The following is an 18,122-nucleotide window of genomic DNA, read 5'->3' on the forward strand; positions in this document are numbered from 1 at the left end:
TGGCTTTCTAAGTCAAGCAGAGATTGCCTCTAAGTAGGTGACATGAGACAGAGAATAGTTGGAGAGTTTTTTTGAGTCTATCCATATAAGACAAATGTTTAAGGCCTAGGATCCTCTTTGTGAGGTACTTTTGCGGCCTCTACTGTTGTTGCAGGTGTTTAGTGAGGTACATACCAAATGGGGCATTGTACTTAATGATTGCCCTAATGAGGGAAGAGTAGAAGGAGACAATGACCTCTTTCTTCCTGGGTGCAAAACCCTTAGATATGTGCCACATAGGACTTTCTGACCATAGTGGCAATGTGGTGGTCAAAAGAGAAGTTGCTGTCAGCCTGTGTTCCCAGACCTCTTATAATGCCTTCTGTGTTCAGTGGACTACCATAGATTTGGTAATTCATGGGAACCATGTTTTTCACAAAGGGGATGACGACATTTTTTTGGCATTGCGCTTAAGGCCATGGTTCTGACCCGAGTCGTTGGTCTCAGTGAGACCTTTCTGCAGGATGTCAACATCACTTGGGGAGTTAAATAATAGCTCCCAACTTGCAATCGTCTGCGAACTTTGTCAGCCAGAGTCCCTTCATGTTGGTCTGGACTTCAGAGAAGTAGATACCAAACAGGAGAGGACCCAGGACCGAACCCTGTGGGATTCCACTCATGAGTGGTCGGCAGTTTGACTTGGGTTCTATCTGTGAGCCAGTTTGCAACCCACCTAGTGATATAGGGGTTGATGCCTAGCTTAGTGAGTTCTTCTATGATTCATGAGTGGGGAATGGTATCAAAGGCCTTGGCCAGATCAAGGTAGGCTGTATGAACCCCCTTGGCTTCATCCACAGCTCTGGTGACTGACTCAAAGAAGTCGACAAAGTTGAGCAGGCATGATCTAGCCTTCACAAAACCAAACTGTGTGGGATCCAGAGTTTGGATATTCTCTATATCCTTGTTTATTAGGTCCACAATGATGCATTCCATAGCTTTGCATATCAGACTCGTCGACTAATGGGCCAATAGTTCCCAGCGTCTGTAGTCGCTCCTCCTTTGTGGAGGGGGATGACTGAAGCAGTGCGCCATTCGGTAGGGACAAAGCCTGAGGTGAGGCTGTGGTTGAACAGGGCACACAGTTGAGGTGCCAGTTCACTTTGTAGTTCATGTAGAACACAGCCAAGGATATTGTCAGGTCCCATAGAAAGAGCTGTGGCAGTGGAGCTGGGATTCTTTAAGTTGGTAATTGCGGGGGGGGGGGGGCAGATGATAGTTCTTAGGTGTTTTAAGGTTTGCAGTATTGGTGGTGGATCTGGTCTGAAAGCAACTTGTTTGAGGTGATAGCTTTGGTGATTGGTGGATAATTTGGAAGATTATTGGAGAGTGGTCACTGAAAGAGAATGAAAGAATAGATAATTTGGGGATAACAGTAAGGTTGTAAGTGATTAGCAAATCCAGGATGGAGTGATTGTTGGTTACAAGATTTGGATGGGTGGACTCTCAGACTAACTATAATGCTGATAAAGGGCCAGGAATTTGGCAATGACATTTCTCATGGGACCTAGGTAGTTTACGCTAAAATCACTTAGAATAATACTGTTTTGACACTTGCAAGAAGCTGAGGTGATATTAAAAATTCAATTTGTTAAAAGACAAGCTGGTGGAGGAAGGTAAGCAACAGCTATTATAAGGTAAAGATTTTTTTCAGGAGGGAAATTTTAGAAGGATCCAGTTGGTTTCAATATCTGATGAGCAATGACAGCTCTGTTACGGTGTTTTTTATTTTAAAAAATGAAACTGCTCCCAGCTTATCTTTTGCCAGGTCCTGCTTTTAATGATACTTGTAAGAGGGGGTTAAGTGCTGAAAATTGGGGTTGGTATGCTTGAGCCATGTTGTACTGACAGCTGTGATGTCAAGTGACTGGACTGTAAGGAATGCTGTTTATTTGGTCAAGTTCATTAGAGATGCCTTGGGTATTGATTAATACACAGGAGAGGGGGAGGTGAGTTGAAAGGTTTTGGGTGTTTGTGGGAGGGACCTGGATTAGACTCAATGTTGTTGCTGATGAGGAGTATGAGAAAAATGGGGTGAATTTATAAAGATGTTTAAGAAGGATAGGTTAGGAGGAGATGACATAAAGGGAGGGTGTAGCTGAAGATGTGTATGAGTTGTAGGTGTAGAAAGGAGTGTAGGAAAGAGAGGGGTAAGGTACTGGAATTCAGGTGGGTGACTGTAGAGCTTTGTGATAGAAGAGTGAAGGAAGGTTGCGTGATAGAGTGGTAGGATTACAGATGGTACAGTGAAGTGGGGGCTAGAGGAAGGATGAGTAAGATGGTGAGGAATTGAAGCACTGTGGGAAGTAGGGAGGGAGATCTCAAAGCAAGTGGCAAGAGTCTATAATGTTGGGGCAGGGCTAAAGAGTGTGTGTACGCAAAGGTGGAGCGTTTCTGAGTGACTGAATTACAAGACTATGCTTGTGAAAGCTTTATAGTGCACTCATTCTTTACAAATATATTTTTACTGATGTTACATTTGTATGCTCACCTTTCACTAGAACCTCAAAAAATTGAATTACCAGACTGTTGCAACGAAGTTACTTTATGCAAACATGAATCTAAATATTGTACATTAATACTACCACCCAATGCATAAAACCATCTCTGTACAAAAATACCTTTACACAATGTTTTCAGCATTGCCAAAAAGGGAGATTCCTCCACAATGAGAATATTTTACCACCACAATACCCTGAAAAGGAAATATGTTATGCCCACTCAACAGTCCCACAAAACTACTTCATTCAGTCTTTTCAATATTATATCTATTCAACTTCCTATGCACACTGAGGATTATTGCCCAATAACTCCTTTCAGGTTGATTCAAGTTTGTTTATTATGCAATGGATACTTTTCTTAAAGGGCAGTATTAGTCTCTTACTTAGGTCTCCTTATAGATATTATATTTTGGCTGTGTCCCTATAGAAGACATACCTCAAATACAATGCCCGTTACTAACTGGACTCAACAAAGCTATTAGCAATATGTACTACCTATGCTCAGCTGTGAGAAGACACAGGAGAAACTAAATCAGTGTAAAATTTGAACTTCATTTTATTCATACTCCTTTCAAGCTGCACTGAAAGCCTCACACCATCACAGTTTAATTTTCCTTCTTTAAATGGCTTAACTTGTAGGATTCAACTAACAAACTCTTACACCATTTCTGAAACCAGTAGTTCCTCAACAGGAACATTTCAAGGCTCTAGTACTTGACATCTGAAACATACCAAACAATCGTCTATGCAGAATATGCTCTCTTGCTTTTATGTAACTTCAAAAATATTCTACATTTTAGGACTTTGCAGCTGCCCTGTGAGGACTTGGCTGCTGAAAAGTACAGTTGTGTACACTTACCATAAATGTAGATGTTCGAGTGTATTCACTGTTGCAGTCATTACATTTGAGTAATTTGCTGGCAGGTTGCCCTCAGTCGGCCTGATTAACAAAGTCTTTGGTCCTGCGTCAGTTGCTGTCCCTTCTTCCATGACATCATGGTGTCAGGGGTATAAAACATGCAGCTGATGCCATTACATCAGTTTTTCTTGCCCCAGATGTCAGGTGCCCCCCAAATGGGGAGCAAATAAAATTAAAAAAACACAGAAAATATACACCTCCAAACCCAAAAGCAAATACACCAAAAAGGCTTTTAAGCATAGTGAAAGAAAGTAGAGGTATAGCCAGAGGAAAAAAAAAAGGGGGGCTGGAGGAAGGGTAATGAGGACTGCAACAGTGAATACACTCGAACATCTACATTTATGGTAAGTGTATACAACTGTACTATGTTCTTCATGTTTCACTGTTGCAGTCATTACATTTGGGTAGATTCCCAAAGCTATGGTTGGGTGGAGGGAATTATACAGCATTAGGACCAGCTATAAGGCCCTGCAGTACAGCAGTAGGAAAGCCAGCTCTGGATTTAGAGAAAAGTGGTAATGTTTGGTGAACGTATGAACTGAGTTCCAGGTAGCAGCTTCTAGAATGTCCCTGGTAGGAACACCTCTGATAAAGGCTGTAGAAGTAGATGCAGCCCTGGTGGAATGGGATCTGATCCCCTGGGGGATAGGTTTTCCATGGTGCATATAGTAAAAACGAATACAATGACTTATCCATTTGGAAATGGTTTGCTTTGAAATTGCCTTTCCCTCTGCCCCTGCAGCAAATGCCACCGGCAGTTGTTCAGATATTTTGTCCTGTTTAAGTAAAATCTAAGTTGTCTGTGTACATCCAATGAATGCAGAATCTGTTCCCCCTTGTTCTGTGGATTGGGAAAGAAAGTTGGCAAATGAATGGTCTGATTAAGAGCCACACTGGATACCACATCTTAGGCACAACGGATGGATCGGTTCTGAAAGATACCCTGTCCGCATGAAAAATGATGAAAGGCTCCACTGCCATAAGAGCCTGTAATTCGGAAGTCCTTCTAGCTGAAGTGACTGCTAAGAGAAAAGCTGTTTTCCAGGAGAGAAATTTTAAATCTGCAGTAGCAGCTGGCTCGAAAGGAAGGAGAGTGAGCTTTTCCAATACAAAACTGAGGAATGTTGGGCACGGCAAAATTTGTCCAACTTGGGGTGAGGCAAAAAAATCTATGTCTGGGCTCCCCCATTTGCATGTCAACATGTTGAAAATCCATGTTTCTAGTTTCCATTCATGTGGGTCCATGAGATTTCGGCTTAGTTCGTCTGCCAGAGTATTCAGCTTTCCTGGCAGGAATTGAGCTTGTAGTTGTACTTGGTAGGTCAAGGCCGTGTTCCACAATGCCATGGCTAGTCTGCAAAGGGGGTAGGAGTGTTTACCCCCCTGCTTGTTTATGTACCACATAACCATGGTGTTGTCTGTCTTTATCATTAACTGTCCTAGATGAAGGTAGTCCTTGAAGGCTGTCAGTGCATTCGGCATGGCTAGCATTTCTTTTTGATTGATATGAAGGTGCATTTGATTCGGGCTCCATTTGCCCTGAATGCACTACCCTGCCAGGTGTGCTCCCCAAGCATAGTCTGATGCGTCTGTAGTTAGGGTTTGGGCAGCAGGGGGTGGTGTGAATGACAGTCCCTTGTTTTGGTGGCAGGCCTCTGCCCACCATAGGAACTCTAGTTGCAGGCAAGGTATGATGGGAATCATTGTTTTCAGGCTGTGACAATGCTGACTCCATAAACTTTTCAAATACCACTGAGGTTTCCTCATATGCAGTCTTGCATATGGAATTAAAAGAATGCAGGAGGCCATGAACCTCAAGGCTTGCAGTATTTGCCTTGCAGAAAGTAGAGTTTTTGTGGCCAACTGTTTGAAGTAAGGAACCAAATGAATTTGTTTTTCTGGCGTACTCAAGCTTGCACCCAGGAATGTAATTTTTTGAGAGGGTACCAGTTGTGATTTCTTTTCGTTTATAGTGTACCCCAGACAACTTAGAACTCTTTTTACAAACGCCAGATGGTTTAGAAGAGTGTTCTTGTTTTCTGCCTGAATTAGACAATTGTCCAGGTATGGATATATTTGAATGTTTCTTTGCCTGCAAAATGCAATAACTGGAGCCAGGCACTTTGTGAAAACCCTGGGCGCAGTAGATGAGCCAAAGGGTAGTGCAGAGAACTGGTAATGCAAGTAGCCTGCTTTGAAGCGGAGGCATCTTCTGCAAGATTCCCTGATTGGGATATGCAGGTAAGCCTCTTTTAAATCTAGAGTTACCCACCAGGCATCTTTGCCTAGCATAGGAAGTAACTGGTGAAGAGTCAACATCTTGAATTTTGGAACTTCCAGAAAAGTGTTCAGAGCAGATACGTCCAGAATTGGGCGCCATGATTTGTCTTTTCTGGGTACCAGGAAAAGTCTTGAATAGAAACCTTGTCCCTTTTCCTCTTCTGGTACTGGTTGAATAGCCCCCATGCTCATGAGGGAAAGTACTTGTTTCTGGGCCTCTGCCCACTGATTTTGGGGCAGGTCTGGCCATCCGTTTGGAAGTGGCAGCGTGTGGAAATGAAATCTGTATTCCCTAGGATACTATATTTAAAACCCATTTGTCCTGGGCTATACGTTCCTAGTTTCTTGCATGAAGAACCAGTTTTCTCCCCAAAGGGGCAGCTAAAAGGTAAATGCTTGGCAAGTGTAAATGGAAGTCATTGAAACTGCTTACCATAGGGAGGTGCCTTGTTGTTTCCAGATTTGGAAGAGGAGGCACCCCATTGTTTTGTTCTGAAAGTCCCTTGTGACTGAAACCTTGTGCCTTTGGAATGGCTGGGTTTGACTTGAGCGGCTCTCAAAGGAACTGGAAAAGACCAGTTCTTAGTAGGCCAGTGCCTACTAAATCTTGGAGGTTGCCACTTGTAAGAAATCTTTCACAGTTTGCATAGATTTAGCTTTATCTTCCATCTTTTTTAAAACTTCTTCAGCATTATTACCAAAGAGACGGCCCTGTTGTAAAGGAGCACCTAACAATTTTGCATTAACATGATCAGGCAGATTTTGCTATTTGAGCCAAGCATGCCTTCTTAGCACAGACCCAGTTACAGCAGCCCTGCAAGAGGCCTCCAAAGAATCAAAACCACACTGCAAAGTATGTTTTCCGACTTGTTCAGCTGAATGCAATAAATCCTGTAAATCTTTGTTTTCCACACAGTCAGAAATTAACATAATTTTCTATTTAAGCAGTCCCATGATATGCTGTTGATATTTTAGCATATGAAAGTGACAGTTTAAAGCCCTGATCGCCAAGGTTGCAGAAGTGTACACCTTCTTACCCCATCTATCCAGCGCCCTGGAATCGCTATCAGAAGGGGTAGGATTTTTAGCAGTAGAAGCCTTAATGCCTTTGGGACCCTGAGAAATGGTTTCAGGATCTGCAACAGGATTTTTGAAAAGAAATTTGTGGAAGTTAGGAACCCTGTAGTATTTGTCTGGCTTACAAGGAGCCGGAGGCAGAGAATTAGGAGCCATACTAGATTCTGAAAAAACATTATCAACAATGTCTAGGACAGGAGGTATAGCCAAAGGCCTGTGCTGAAGAAGAAGAAAATCCCTAAGCCTCTTTTTAGATTCAGAGAAATCATGATTTTCCCAGTGAAAATGTTCCCTTAAGGTATGTAAAGTTTCCCCAAAAGAAAAATCCTCAGGGGGAGAAGCAGGTGGAATGGAATTTTCTGCATCAGAGTCCTCATAAGTAGAAATAGACAATTCCCTGTCATTAGAAGAGTCAGAAGAAATAGAATCCTGTTCAGAATATTCATAATCAATGTCCTGCCTAGGCCTCTGGGGGGGGGTTGGCTACCCCTGATCAGAGTAATTAAATCTTCGGCCACTTTGATCATTTCTTTTTTGGGCATAGGGGCCTGCACATGCGGCCCAGTCATCGTTTTTTTAGGCATAGGTCTAGACTTTGGCCTTAGTTTTGAAGATGGCATCGGTCTCGTATAGAAATCTGTAGGTCTGAAAACACCCTCAGAAGCTGGTACCTGCACAGCGGCTCTGGACCCATCCAAAGTAGAGACATCCGTGGGTTCCATAATTGAAGCATCTTGCGGCATACCGGACTCCGAATGGGTCTCAGTAAAGGCCTACGAATCAGAAGTAGCAAGTATCAGGGGCTGTGAAAGCACCTCACTGAGTACCGGCGAACTGGCGACTGGCCTTAGGAGAAGTGTTGGCAGTTTTGGACCTCAACGGCCTGTATCTGTCTTTTTATTTGCACTTTTTAGGTATTCCGGTAGTTGGATTGCTACCCGACGACATTTCTGGATAATTAAAGTGTGAGGCAAAATATTTAGAAGCAAAAATGTACCGTTTGATAGTGCGTTGATTAAATAAAGCACAAAATCGACAGCAAGGTACGTTGTGGTCAGGGCCTGGACAAGGAATACACTACAAATGAAAATCCTTATGAGGTATTTGCTTCCCACAAGTAAAGCAATTACTTGTGGGAAGCAAGTAATGCAATTATTAACTTTTACTGACATCGGTAAAGAGCAAGAAAAAGTTTCCCCAAAGGGGTACTTAGCTTTTTAGTTGAAGACTTCGGATCAGAAACTCGAAAACGAAAATTTCAGGAGTCGGACGACCAGCACTTGCGAACTGTTCCTGCTTCAGGCACTGCGCGGCAAGAAAGACTGATGCAATGGCATCGGCTGCATGTTTTATACCCCTGACGACCTGACGTCATGGAAGAAAGGACAGCAACCGACGCAAGACCCAAGACTTTGTTAATCAGGCCGACTGTGGGCAACCTGCCCGCAGATTACCCAAATGTAATGACTGCAACACTGAAACACGAAGAACACATGCTGAAACTGGCAGGCACCACCCACCACTCTGGAGCCCAAGGACACGGGCCTAATGAGATCATAATGATAATACAGCATCCTCATCTACTGTCATGAATCTGTGAAGACAGATGTCATCAAGAAGCATAAAATGTACAGCTGTGTCAATGCACTCACCAGAACAGTAGATCTTTGAGGGAGATGCGACTACCACTATACCATAAAGTACAGCTATGCAAAATCTTACAGTAGATATCCTTCTTTTCACTGTTGCAGTATTCTATATCTAAGGGATCTCCTGCCAAGGATAGCCCAACATCTGGCCAATATACCAAAGCCTTTAGTACTTATAGGCATCCTACGTTGCACACATGCTGCCTTGCACACACCTGTAGAGCATAAAGGCGACGTTTAGATGCACACACTCAGAACTGAAAAAGCCCCAGGAGGAACAGAATGTCCTTAGCAACAAGGAGAACATGTGTATGCAAAAGGAAAAAAGGAAAAAGAAGACAAAAGGACCCTTTGGCTAGGAAGGTAAGAAACTACTGGACAAGAGCTAAAAATGAGGGGGGAGGGAGCGAATACTGCAACAGTGAAGAGAAGTGATGTAATTATGGGTGTCATTCTGATGAAGTCCTCAGTGAGGTATGAAAGTGCTTAATATCTGACACTTTTGTTTGTGACTATTTTCATTTTGTCTGGCAATTAGCATTATATTTTTTCAAATCTGGTGGTTTTGCCTTTAAGTATTCCTTTTTTGGGGGGTTACTAGTACATATGGAGTGCTACATTTTATTTTAAGAGAAGGATATCTACTGGTAAAATTTTAAACAACTGTACTATGCCCTTCCATATCACTGTTGCAGTACTCTACCTACGGGAGAGTACAAGAGCTCAAGAGGAAGCCTAGGAGGAGGAAAGCACAAAACAGCCCTCTACAAACCCATGTACAATAGCCCTGGCAAAGCCTGTCCTGGCACTGGAAATAACATCCAATTTATAATGCTTAGTGAACGTATGAACAGAGGACCAAATGGCAGCCTCAAGGATGGAATTGGTATCCAAACCTTTGAAAAAAGTTCCAGAGTAGGTCATTGCCCTAGTAAGATGTGCCTTTACCAATGAAGAAAGATTTTTTCATGAAAACATTAACAAAAATGAATGGCCTTAGAAATCCAGAAGGAGAAGACTTGTTTAGAAATAGCCAAATCCAAAGTTGTGGGATGAAAAGAAACAAGAAGCTGTTCAGACTTGCGAATAACTTTAGTTTTATCCAAATAATACCGGAGCTGTCTATGCAGATCAAAGGTGTGAAGAAGCTTCTCAGTGGCAGACTGCAGAGAAGGAAAAAAAAAAGATGAATAGACTGATTAAGGGACAACACAACAACCACCTTGGGCATAAAAGAAGGATTAGTATGAAGAGACACCCTGTCTCTGTAGAAAAGTAAGAAAGAAAGAATTGCAATGAGAGCCTGAAGTTCAAACATCCTCTTGGCTGAAGTGAGAGCCAAAAGAACAGTCTTTCAAGTACAATGTCGTTAAGGATGAAGAAGCAGGCTCAAAAGGAGCAAGTGCAACACTGAGGTCTCAGGGAGGTGGAATAGGCTTCCTGGGAGGCCTGATATGAAGAAAAAACATCTTTAAGAAATTGCTTGACCTCAGATCTACAGGCCAGAGGAGGATTCAAGGGCAGACAAGCAGAAATTGCTGACAGGTGAGCGTTAACTGAAGAATATGCCAACCCAGCCTGGAGCAGACCACAGCAATAAGAGAGGACCAGAGGAACTTCTGCAGATACAGGATCCTGATGGAGAGAGATGCACCAGGCAGACATAAAATCACTTCCATTTGGACATATATGATTTCCTGGTAGTGCTGGCCTCCTGCAGAACCAAAGCACATTCTCAGAAAAAAGGTGCCTAAAAGAGATCAAAATTCTATCACCCACAGTGTCATCCGAAGAGTGGACAAGTGAGTATAGATGACAGACCTGTTGTCTTGTGTGAGAAGATCCACACGACGAGGTAACTTGTGATGACTTCCTCAGGCCAAGGGAGAAAAAGGGGGAACCTATACTGTCTGGGCCAAAACAGCATCACCAGCAAGACTTTAGGAGAATCCTGTCTGATCATATGCAGAAGTTATGGCAACAGGGGAAGGGGGATTACAGAAACAGCCCCTTTCCAAGGAAAAGATAGGGCGTCCACTTTCCAAGCCATAGGACTTGGAACTATGGAACAGAATAGAGGAAGTTGTCTGTTCAGAGGGAAGACAAAAAGATCTATCTGAGAAATACACCACTGATGGACAATGCCCAAGAGTACATCTCTGTTACGCATCCATTCATGAGCTTGTGTGTTGAACCTGCTGAAGGAGTCTGCCATTAGACTGTGCTTCATGGGAATGTAAACTGCCTGAAGAGCCATCTGATACTGGACAGCTAGATCAAAGACCTGAAGAGCTAGTCTGCAAAGAAGATAGGACCTTGTGCCCCCTTGCTTATTGACATAGCATATCACTATGGTATTGTCTGTGAAGAGGAGCCTGAGATGAAAGAGGGAATGAAAAGCCTAAAGAGCCAGAACAGCTCTCATCTCCTTTACACTGATATGGTCTGACCTATGATGAAGAGGCCAGAGACCCTGAACCTTGAGTGTGCCACAGGAGGAACCCCACCCCCATCTGATGAGTTATGAAGAGCTCCTGAGTTGGAACTGGAGCCTGAAAAAGAAGTCCTGGGTTGGGAGAAAGTTGATGAATCCACCACTGAAGCTTGAGCTTGAAAAAGGGAAGGAAAGGTGTCACAAAGTCCAGGGGGTGGCAGTGTTAGAGCCACAGTGACGATGTACCACTGAAGCTTTTTCATATAGAACTTGGTAAGAGACAGCATGGGAATGGTGGAAGCCATGAACCCGAGAACCTTGAGAAATTCCTTGGCAGAGATGGATACCAGAGGAAGAAGGGACTGGAAAAAGACAATTAGACACAGCTTTGGGGCCAGGTGCGGCTGCCAGCATGGGAACCATCTGAAGCCTTCAGCTGAGGTAAATATGATCCTGGGATGTGGTCAGAACCAATTTCTGGAAGTTTATGGTGAGCCCCAGTCTCTGTACCACGGAAGTAGTAATCCTGAGATCCTGCAGCAGCGCTGGGAGAAGGAGCTTGAATAAGCAGATCAACTAGACAGAGGAAAGATCTGAATTCCTTGAACTCTGCAAAAGACAATGACAAAAATGGGGCATTCGGTGAATACCCTTGGGACAGTATACAGGCCAAAGTGCAAAACACAGAACTGAAAATGCAAGGAAGAGATAGAGAAAAGTACAGCTGTGTACTCTTATCATAAATGTAGATGTTCAAGTGTATTCACTGTTGCAGTCATTACATTTGGGTAATCTGCTGGCAGGTTGCCCTCAGTCGGCCTGATTAACAAAATCTTGGGTCCTGCGTCGGTTGTTGTCCCTTCTTCCGTGATGTCAGGTCATCAGGGGTATAAAACATGCAGCCAACACCATTACATTAGTTTTTCTTGCCACAGAAGTCAGGTGCCCCCCAAAAGGGGAGCAAATAAAATTAAAAACACAAAAAATATACCTCCTACCAACAGCAAATACATCAAAAGGGCTTTTAAGCATAGTGAAAGAAAGTAGAGATACAGCCAGAGAAAAACAGGGAGCTGGAGGGAGGGTAACCACGACTGCAACAGTGAATACACTCGAACATCTACATTTATGGTAAGTGTACACAACTGTACTATGTTCTTCGTGTTTCACTGTTAAGGTCATTACATTTGGGTAGATTCCCAAAGCTATGGTTGATTTGAGGGAATTATACAGCATTAGGACCAGCTATAAGGACAGCAGTGGCAAAGCCAGCTCTGGATTTAGAGAAAAATGGTAATGTTTGGTGAACGTATGAACTGAGCTCCAGGTAGCAGTTTCTAGAATGTCCCTGGTAGGAACACCTCTGAGAAAGGCTGTTGAAGTAGATGCGGCCCTGGTGGAATGGGATCTGATCCCCTGGGGGATAGTTTTTCCATGGTGCATATAGCAGAAACGAATACAATGGCTTATCCATTTGGAAATGGTTTGCTTTGAAATAGCCTTTCCCTCTGCCCCTGCAGCAAATGCCACCAGCAGTTATTCAGATTTTCTTTGAGATTTAGTCCTGTTTAAGTAAAATCTAAGTTGTCTGAGTACATCCAATGAATGCAGAATCTGCTCCCCCTTGTTCTGTGGATTGGGAAAGAAAGTTGGCAAATGAATGGTCTGATTAAGAGCCACACTGGATACCACCTTAGGCATGAAGGATGGATTGGTCCTGAGAGACACCCTGTCCGCATGAAAAATGATGAAAGGCTCCACTGCCATAAGAGACTGTAATTCGGAAATCCTTCTAGCTGAAGTGACTGCTAAAAGGAAAGCTGTTTTCCAGGAGTGAAATTTTAAGTCTGCAATAGCGGCTGACTCGAAAGGAGGGACAGTGAGCTTCTCCAATACAAAACTGAGATCCCAGGCAGGGGTTGGAGCTCTACTGGGTGGTCGTAAGTTTTTGGCCCCTCTAAGATACTGCTTTAGCAGTGGATGAGAGAAGAGGGGAGGTTGTGTGTTGTAATGAGCTGAAATGGCTGAGGCATGGATTTTTATGGAAGAAAAGGACAGGCCCTTGTGAAGCATCTCAGTTAAGTAGTGTAAAATCTGAGGAATGTTGGGCGCTGCTGTGCTTATCCCTTGAGACTGGTTCCAGGCACAGAATCTTTTCCACTTGTCAGCATAAGATTTTCTAGTACTAGGCTTTTTCTCCTCCAAAATGACATCCATCACAGGTTTGCTGAGGGATGCTAAGGGTGAATTTAGGTGATTAGCCACACTGCAAGATTCAATGTTTGGAACTGAGTGTGCAGAATTTGGTTGTTCTGCTGAGACAGTAAGTAAGGTGTCTGAGGCAGGTGCCACGGTGGAACGTGTGACACACTGCGCAGGAGTGGGTACCTGTGTTGGCGAGGCCAGTCTGGAGCAATCAAAATCATTTTTGGTATGTCCTGTTTGACTTTTAGTAGAACTTTGGAGAGCAGAGGCAGAGGGGAAAGGCATAGATTGATAGGTTTTTCCAGCTGAAGGATAGAGCATCCACTTTCCAGGCTTTTTTGTGATGAGTTCTTGTGCAAATTTTGTCCAACTGATAGTTCTGGGGTGAGGCAAAAAGATCTATGTCTGGGCTCCCCCCATTTGCGTGTCAACATGTTGACAATCTATGGATCCAGTTTCCATTCGTGTGGGTCCATGGGATTTCTGCTTAGTTCGTCTGCCACAGTATTCAGCTTTCCCGGCAGGAATTGAGCTTGTACTTGATAGGTCAAGGTCGTGTTCTACAATGCCATGGCTAGTCTGCAAAGGGGGTAGGAGTGCGCACTCCCCTGCTTGTTTACGTACCACATAACCATGGTGTTGTCCGTCTTTATCAGTAATTGTCCTGGATGAAGGTAGTCCTTGAAGGCCGTCAGTGCATTCTGTACAGCTAGCATTTCTTTTTGATTGATATGAAGGTGCATTTGATTTGGGCTCCATTTGCCCTGAAAGCACTTCCCTGCCAGATGAGCCCCCCATGCATAGTCTTATGCGTTTGTAGTTAGGGTTTGGGCAGCAGGGGGTGGTGTAAATGACAGTCCCTTGTTTTGGTGGCAGGCCTCTGCCCACCATAGGAACTCTAGTTGCAGGCAAGGTATGATAGGAATCATTGTTTCCAGGCTGTGACAATACTGACTCTATAGACTTTTCAAATACCACTGAAGTTTCTTCATATGCAGCCTTGCATATGGAATTAGAAGAATGCAGGAGGACATGAACCCCAAGGCTTGCAGTATTTGCCTTGCAGAAAGCAGGGTTTTTTTCGGCCACCTGTTTGAAGTAAGTCACCAAATGAATTTGCTTCTCGGGCGTAAGGAAAGCCATGTGGGCAGCTATATTCAAGCTTGCACCCAGGACTGTAATTTTTTGAGAGGGTACCAGTTGTGATTTCTTTTCGTTTATAGTGTACTCTAGACAAGTTAGAAGCCTTTTCACAAATGCCAGATGTTTTAGAAGAATGTCCTTGTTTTCTGCCTGAATTAGACAGTCGTCCAGGTATGGATATATTTGAATATTTCTTTGCCTGCAAAATGCAATTACTGGAGCCAGGCACTTTGTAAAGACCCTGGGCGCAGTAGATAAGCCAAAGGGCAGTGCAGAGAACGGGTAATGCAAGAAGCCTGCTTTGATACGTTGGTATCTTCTGCAAGATTCCCTGACTGGGATATGCAGGTAAGCCTCCTTTAAATCTAGAGTTGCCAGCCAGGCATCTTTGCCTAACATAGGAAGTAATTGGCGAAGAGTCAGCATCCTGAATTCTGGGATGTCCAGAAAGGTGTTTAGAGTAGATAAGCCCAGATTTGGACACCAAGATTTGTCTTTCCTGGGTACCAGGAAAAGACTTGAATAGAAACCTTGTCCCTTTTCCTCTTTTGGTACTAGTTGAACAGCCCCCATGCTCATGAGGGAAAGTACTTGTTTCTGGGCCTCTGCACACTGATTTGGGGGGCAGATCTGGCCATACGTTTGGAATTGGCAACGTGTGGAAATGAAATCTGTATCCCAGGGATACTATGTTTAGAACCCATTTGTCCTGGGTTATAAGTTGCCAGTTTTTTGCATGAAGAGCCAGTTTTCCTCAAAGTGGCGGCTAAAAGGTAAGGGCTTAATAAGTGTAAAGGAAAGTCAATGAGACTGCTTACCATAGGGAGGTGTCTTGTTGTTTCCAGATTTGGAAGAGGGGGTACCCCATTGTTTTGTTCTGAAAGTCCCTTGGGACTGAAACCTGGTGCCTTTGGAATGTCTGGGTTTGACTTGAGTGGCTCTCGAAGGAACTAGAAAGGACCCTTTCTTAGTAGGCCAGTGTCTACTAAATCTTGGAGGTTGTACTTGTAAGAAATCTTTCATAGTTTGCATAGATTTAGCTTTATCTTCCATCTTTTTTAGAACTTCTTCAGCCTTACTACCAAAGAGACGGCCCTGTTGTAAAGGATCATCTAACAATTTTGCTTTAACATGATCAGGCAGATTTTGCTCTTTCCAGTTACAGCAGCCCTGCAAGAGGCTCCCAAAGAATCAAAACCACATTGCAAAGTATGTTTTCCAACTTGTTTAGCTGAATGCAACAAGTCCTGAAAATCTTTTATTTTCCACACAATCAGAAATCAACATCATTTTCTGTTTAAGTAGTCACATGATATGCTGCTGATTTTTTAGCATATGAAATTGACAGCTTAAATCCCTGATTGCCAGGGTTGCAGAAGTGTAAACCTTCTTACCCCATCTATCCAGCGCCCTGGAATCTCTATCAGAAGGGGTAGGATTTTTAGCAGTAGAAGCCTTAATGCCCTTGGGACCCTGAGAAATGGTTTCAGGATCTGCAACAGGATTTTTGAAAAGGAATTTGTGGGAGTCAGGAACCCTATAGTATCTGTCTGGCTTACAAAGAGCCGGAAGGCAGAGAATGAGGAGCCATACTAGATTCTGAAAAAACATCAATAACAATGTCTAGAACAGGAGGTATAGCCAAAGGCCTATGCTGAGGAAGAAGAAGAATATCCCCAAGTCTCTTTTTAGGTTCAGAAAAATCCTGACTTTCCCAGTGGAAATGTTCCCTTAAGGTATGCAAAATTTCCCCAAAAGAAAAATCTTCAGGGGGAGAAGCAGAAGGAATGGAATTTTCTGCATCAGAGTCCTCATAAGTAGGTATAGACAATTCCTGTTCATTAGAAGAGTCAGAAGAAATAGAATCCTGTTCGTAAGATTCATAATCAACATCTTGCCTAGGCGTCTTGGGGGGGGGGGGGTTGGCTACCCCTTGATAAGAGTAATTAAATCTTCAGCCATTTTGATCATTTGTTTTTTAGGCATAGGGCCCTGCACATGTGGCCCAGGCGTCAGTTTTTTAGGCATTGGTCGAGATTTTGGCCTTAGTTTTGAAGATGGTGTCGGTCTAATATACAAATCTGTAGGCCTGAAAACACCCTCAGATGCCGGTGCCTGCACAGCGGCTCTGGGCCCATCCAAGGTAGAGACATCCGCAGGTTCCATAATTGAAGCATCACGCAGCATACCGGATAACCGAATGGGTCTCAGTAGAGGCCTGCAAATCAGAAGTAGCGGGTATCAGGGGCTGCAAAAGTGCCTCATTGAGTACCGGCAAACTGGCGACTGGCTTAGGAGAAGCTTCGTTGGCAGTTTTGGACCTCAACGGCCTGTCTCTGTCTTTTATTTTGCGTTTTTTTAGGTATTCCGGTAGTCGGGTTTACTAACCAATGACATTTCTGGATAATTAAAGCGTGAGCCAAAATATTTAGAAGCAAAAATGTTCCGACGCTTGATAGTGCATTGATTAAATAAAGAACAAAACTGACAGCAAGGTAGGTTTTGGTCAAGGCCTAGGCAAGGAATACAGTACAAATGAAAATCCTTATGAGGTATTTGCTTCCCACAAGTAATGCAATTATTAACTTTTACTGACATTGGAAAGGAGCAAGAAAAAGTTTCCCCAATGGGGTACTTAGCTTTTTAGTTGAAGACTTCGGCTCTGAAACTCAAAAAAGTACAGTTTTGTACCTACCATAAATGTAGATGTTCGAAGATCCACATTGCTGCAGTCATAACCTGTGGGTAGTCCGCTGTCCTCGGTCGGCCCGAATACCAAAGTGTTAGGCTGGCGTCGGTCATGGTCGCTTAGATCTGACGTCAGTACGCCGTAGTACTAAAGCGCATGACCGACGTCATATCCTCAGTCTTTCTTGCCCCAGATGTCAGAAGGCCCAAAAAGAAAGGCCAAAGCCAAAAAACAGGAAAAAATATACAACCACCCATGTACAATACAATATTTACAACCCAAACCACACAACCACCCCAAACTACAGTGGGGAAGGAGGGAGGGAAAATTGGACTGCAGCAATGTGGATCTTCGAACATCTACATTTATGGTAGGTACAAAACTGTACTATGTTCTTCATCTCACATTGCTGCAGTCATAACCTGTGGGTAGAATCCCAAAGCAAAAGTAAAGGGAGGTTGGTAAAATCATAAAGCATTGGGGGCTGCTAGCATGGCCTGCAAAACTGCAGTGGCAAACCCTGCCCTAGATTTTGAATAAAGAGGGAGATGGTAATGCTTAGAAAAAGTGTGCACTGAACTCCAAGTAGCTGCCTCCAAAATATCTTTAGTAGCTACACCCCTCAGAAAGGCAGTAGAAGTGGCAGTAGCCCTAGTGGAATGAGGTCTGATTCCAGCCGGAATCTCCTTACCATGATGAGAATAACAAAAAGCAATACAATGGCCAATCCACTTAGAAATAGTTTGTCTAGAAACAGGTTTCCCTTGAGAACCCAAAGCAAAAGAAACAAACAACTGTTGAGACTGTCTGAACCCTTTAGTTCTGCTCAAATAATAACGCAACTGCCTGTGGATATCCAAAGAATGCAAAATCTTTTCCCCTTTATTTTGGGGATCAGCATAAAAAGTAGGCAAATGAATAGACTGGTTCAAGGCCACATTTGAGACCACTTTAGGCATGAAAGTAGGGTTAGTACGCAAAGAGACCCTATCCTTATGAAAAATTAGGAAGGGTTCAACTGCCATTAGAGCCTGTAATTCAGATACCCTTCTAGCAGATGTAATGGCCAACAAAAAAGCTGTCTTCCAAGACAAAAACTTCAACTCAGCTGTAGCTGCAGGCTCAAAAGGAGATAAAGTGAGTTTCTCCAACACAAAATTGAGATCCCAGGAAGGAGTAGGAGCTCTTC

At 43.4% G+C, this 18,122-nt stretch overlaps 1 protein-coding gene across 1 annotated transcript in view; it reads right to left on the minus strand.

Moving 5' to 3' along the window:
• RPS6KA3 (ribosomal protein S6 kinase A3) overlaps positions 1-18,122 on the minus strand; it is a 1,945,113-nt gene that overhangs the window by 730,542 nt on the left and 1,196,449 nt on the right. The gene's annotated exons all lie outside the window — the stretch shown is intronic.

This window comes from Protopterus annectens, chromosome 5.part0, assembly GCF_019279795.1.
Source record: "Protopterus annectens isolate FY-2018-M chromosome 5.part0, PAN1.0, whole genome shotgun sequence".
NCBI lineage: Eukaryota > Metazoa > Chordata > Ceratodontiformes > Protopteridae > Protopterus > Protopterus annectens.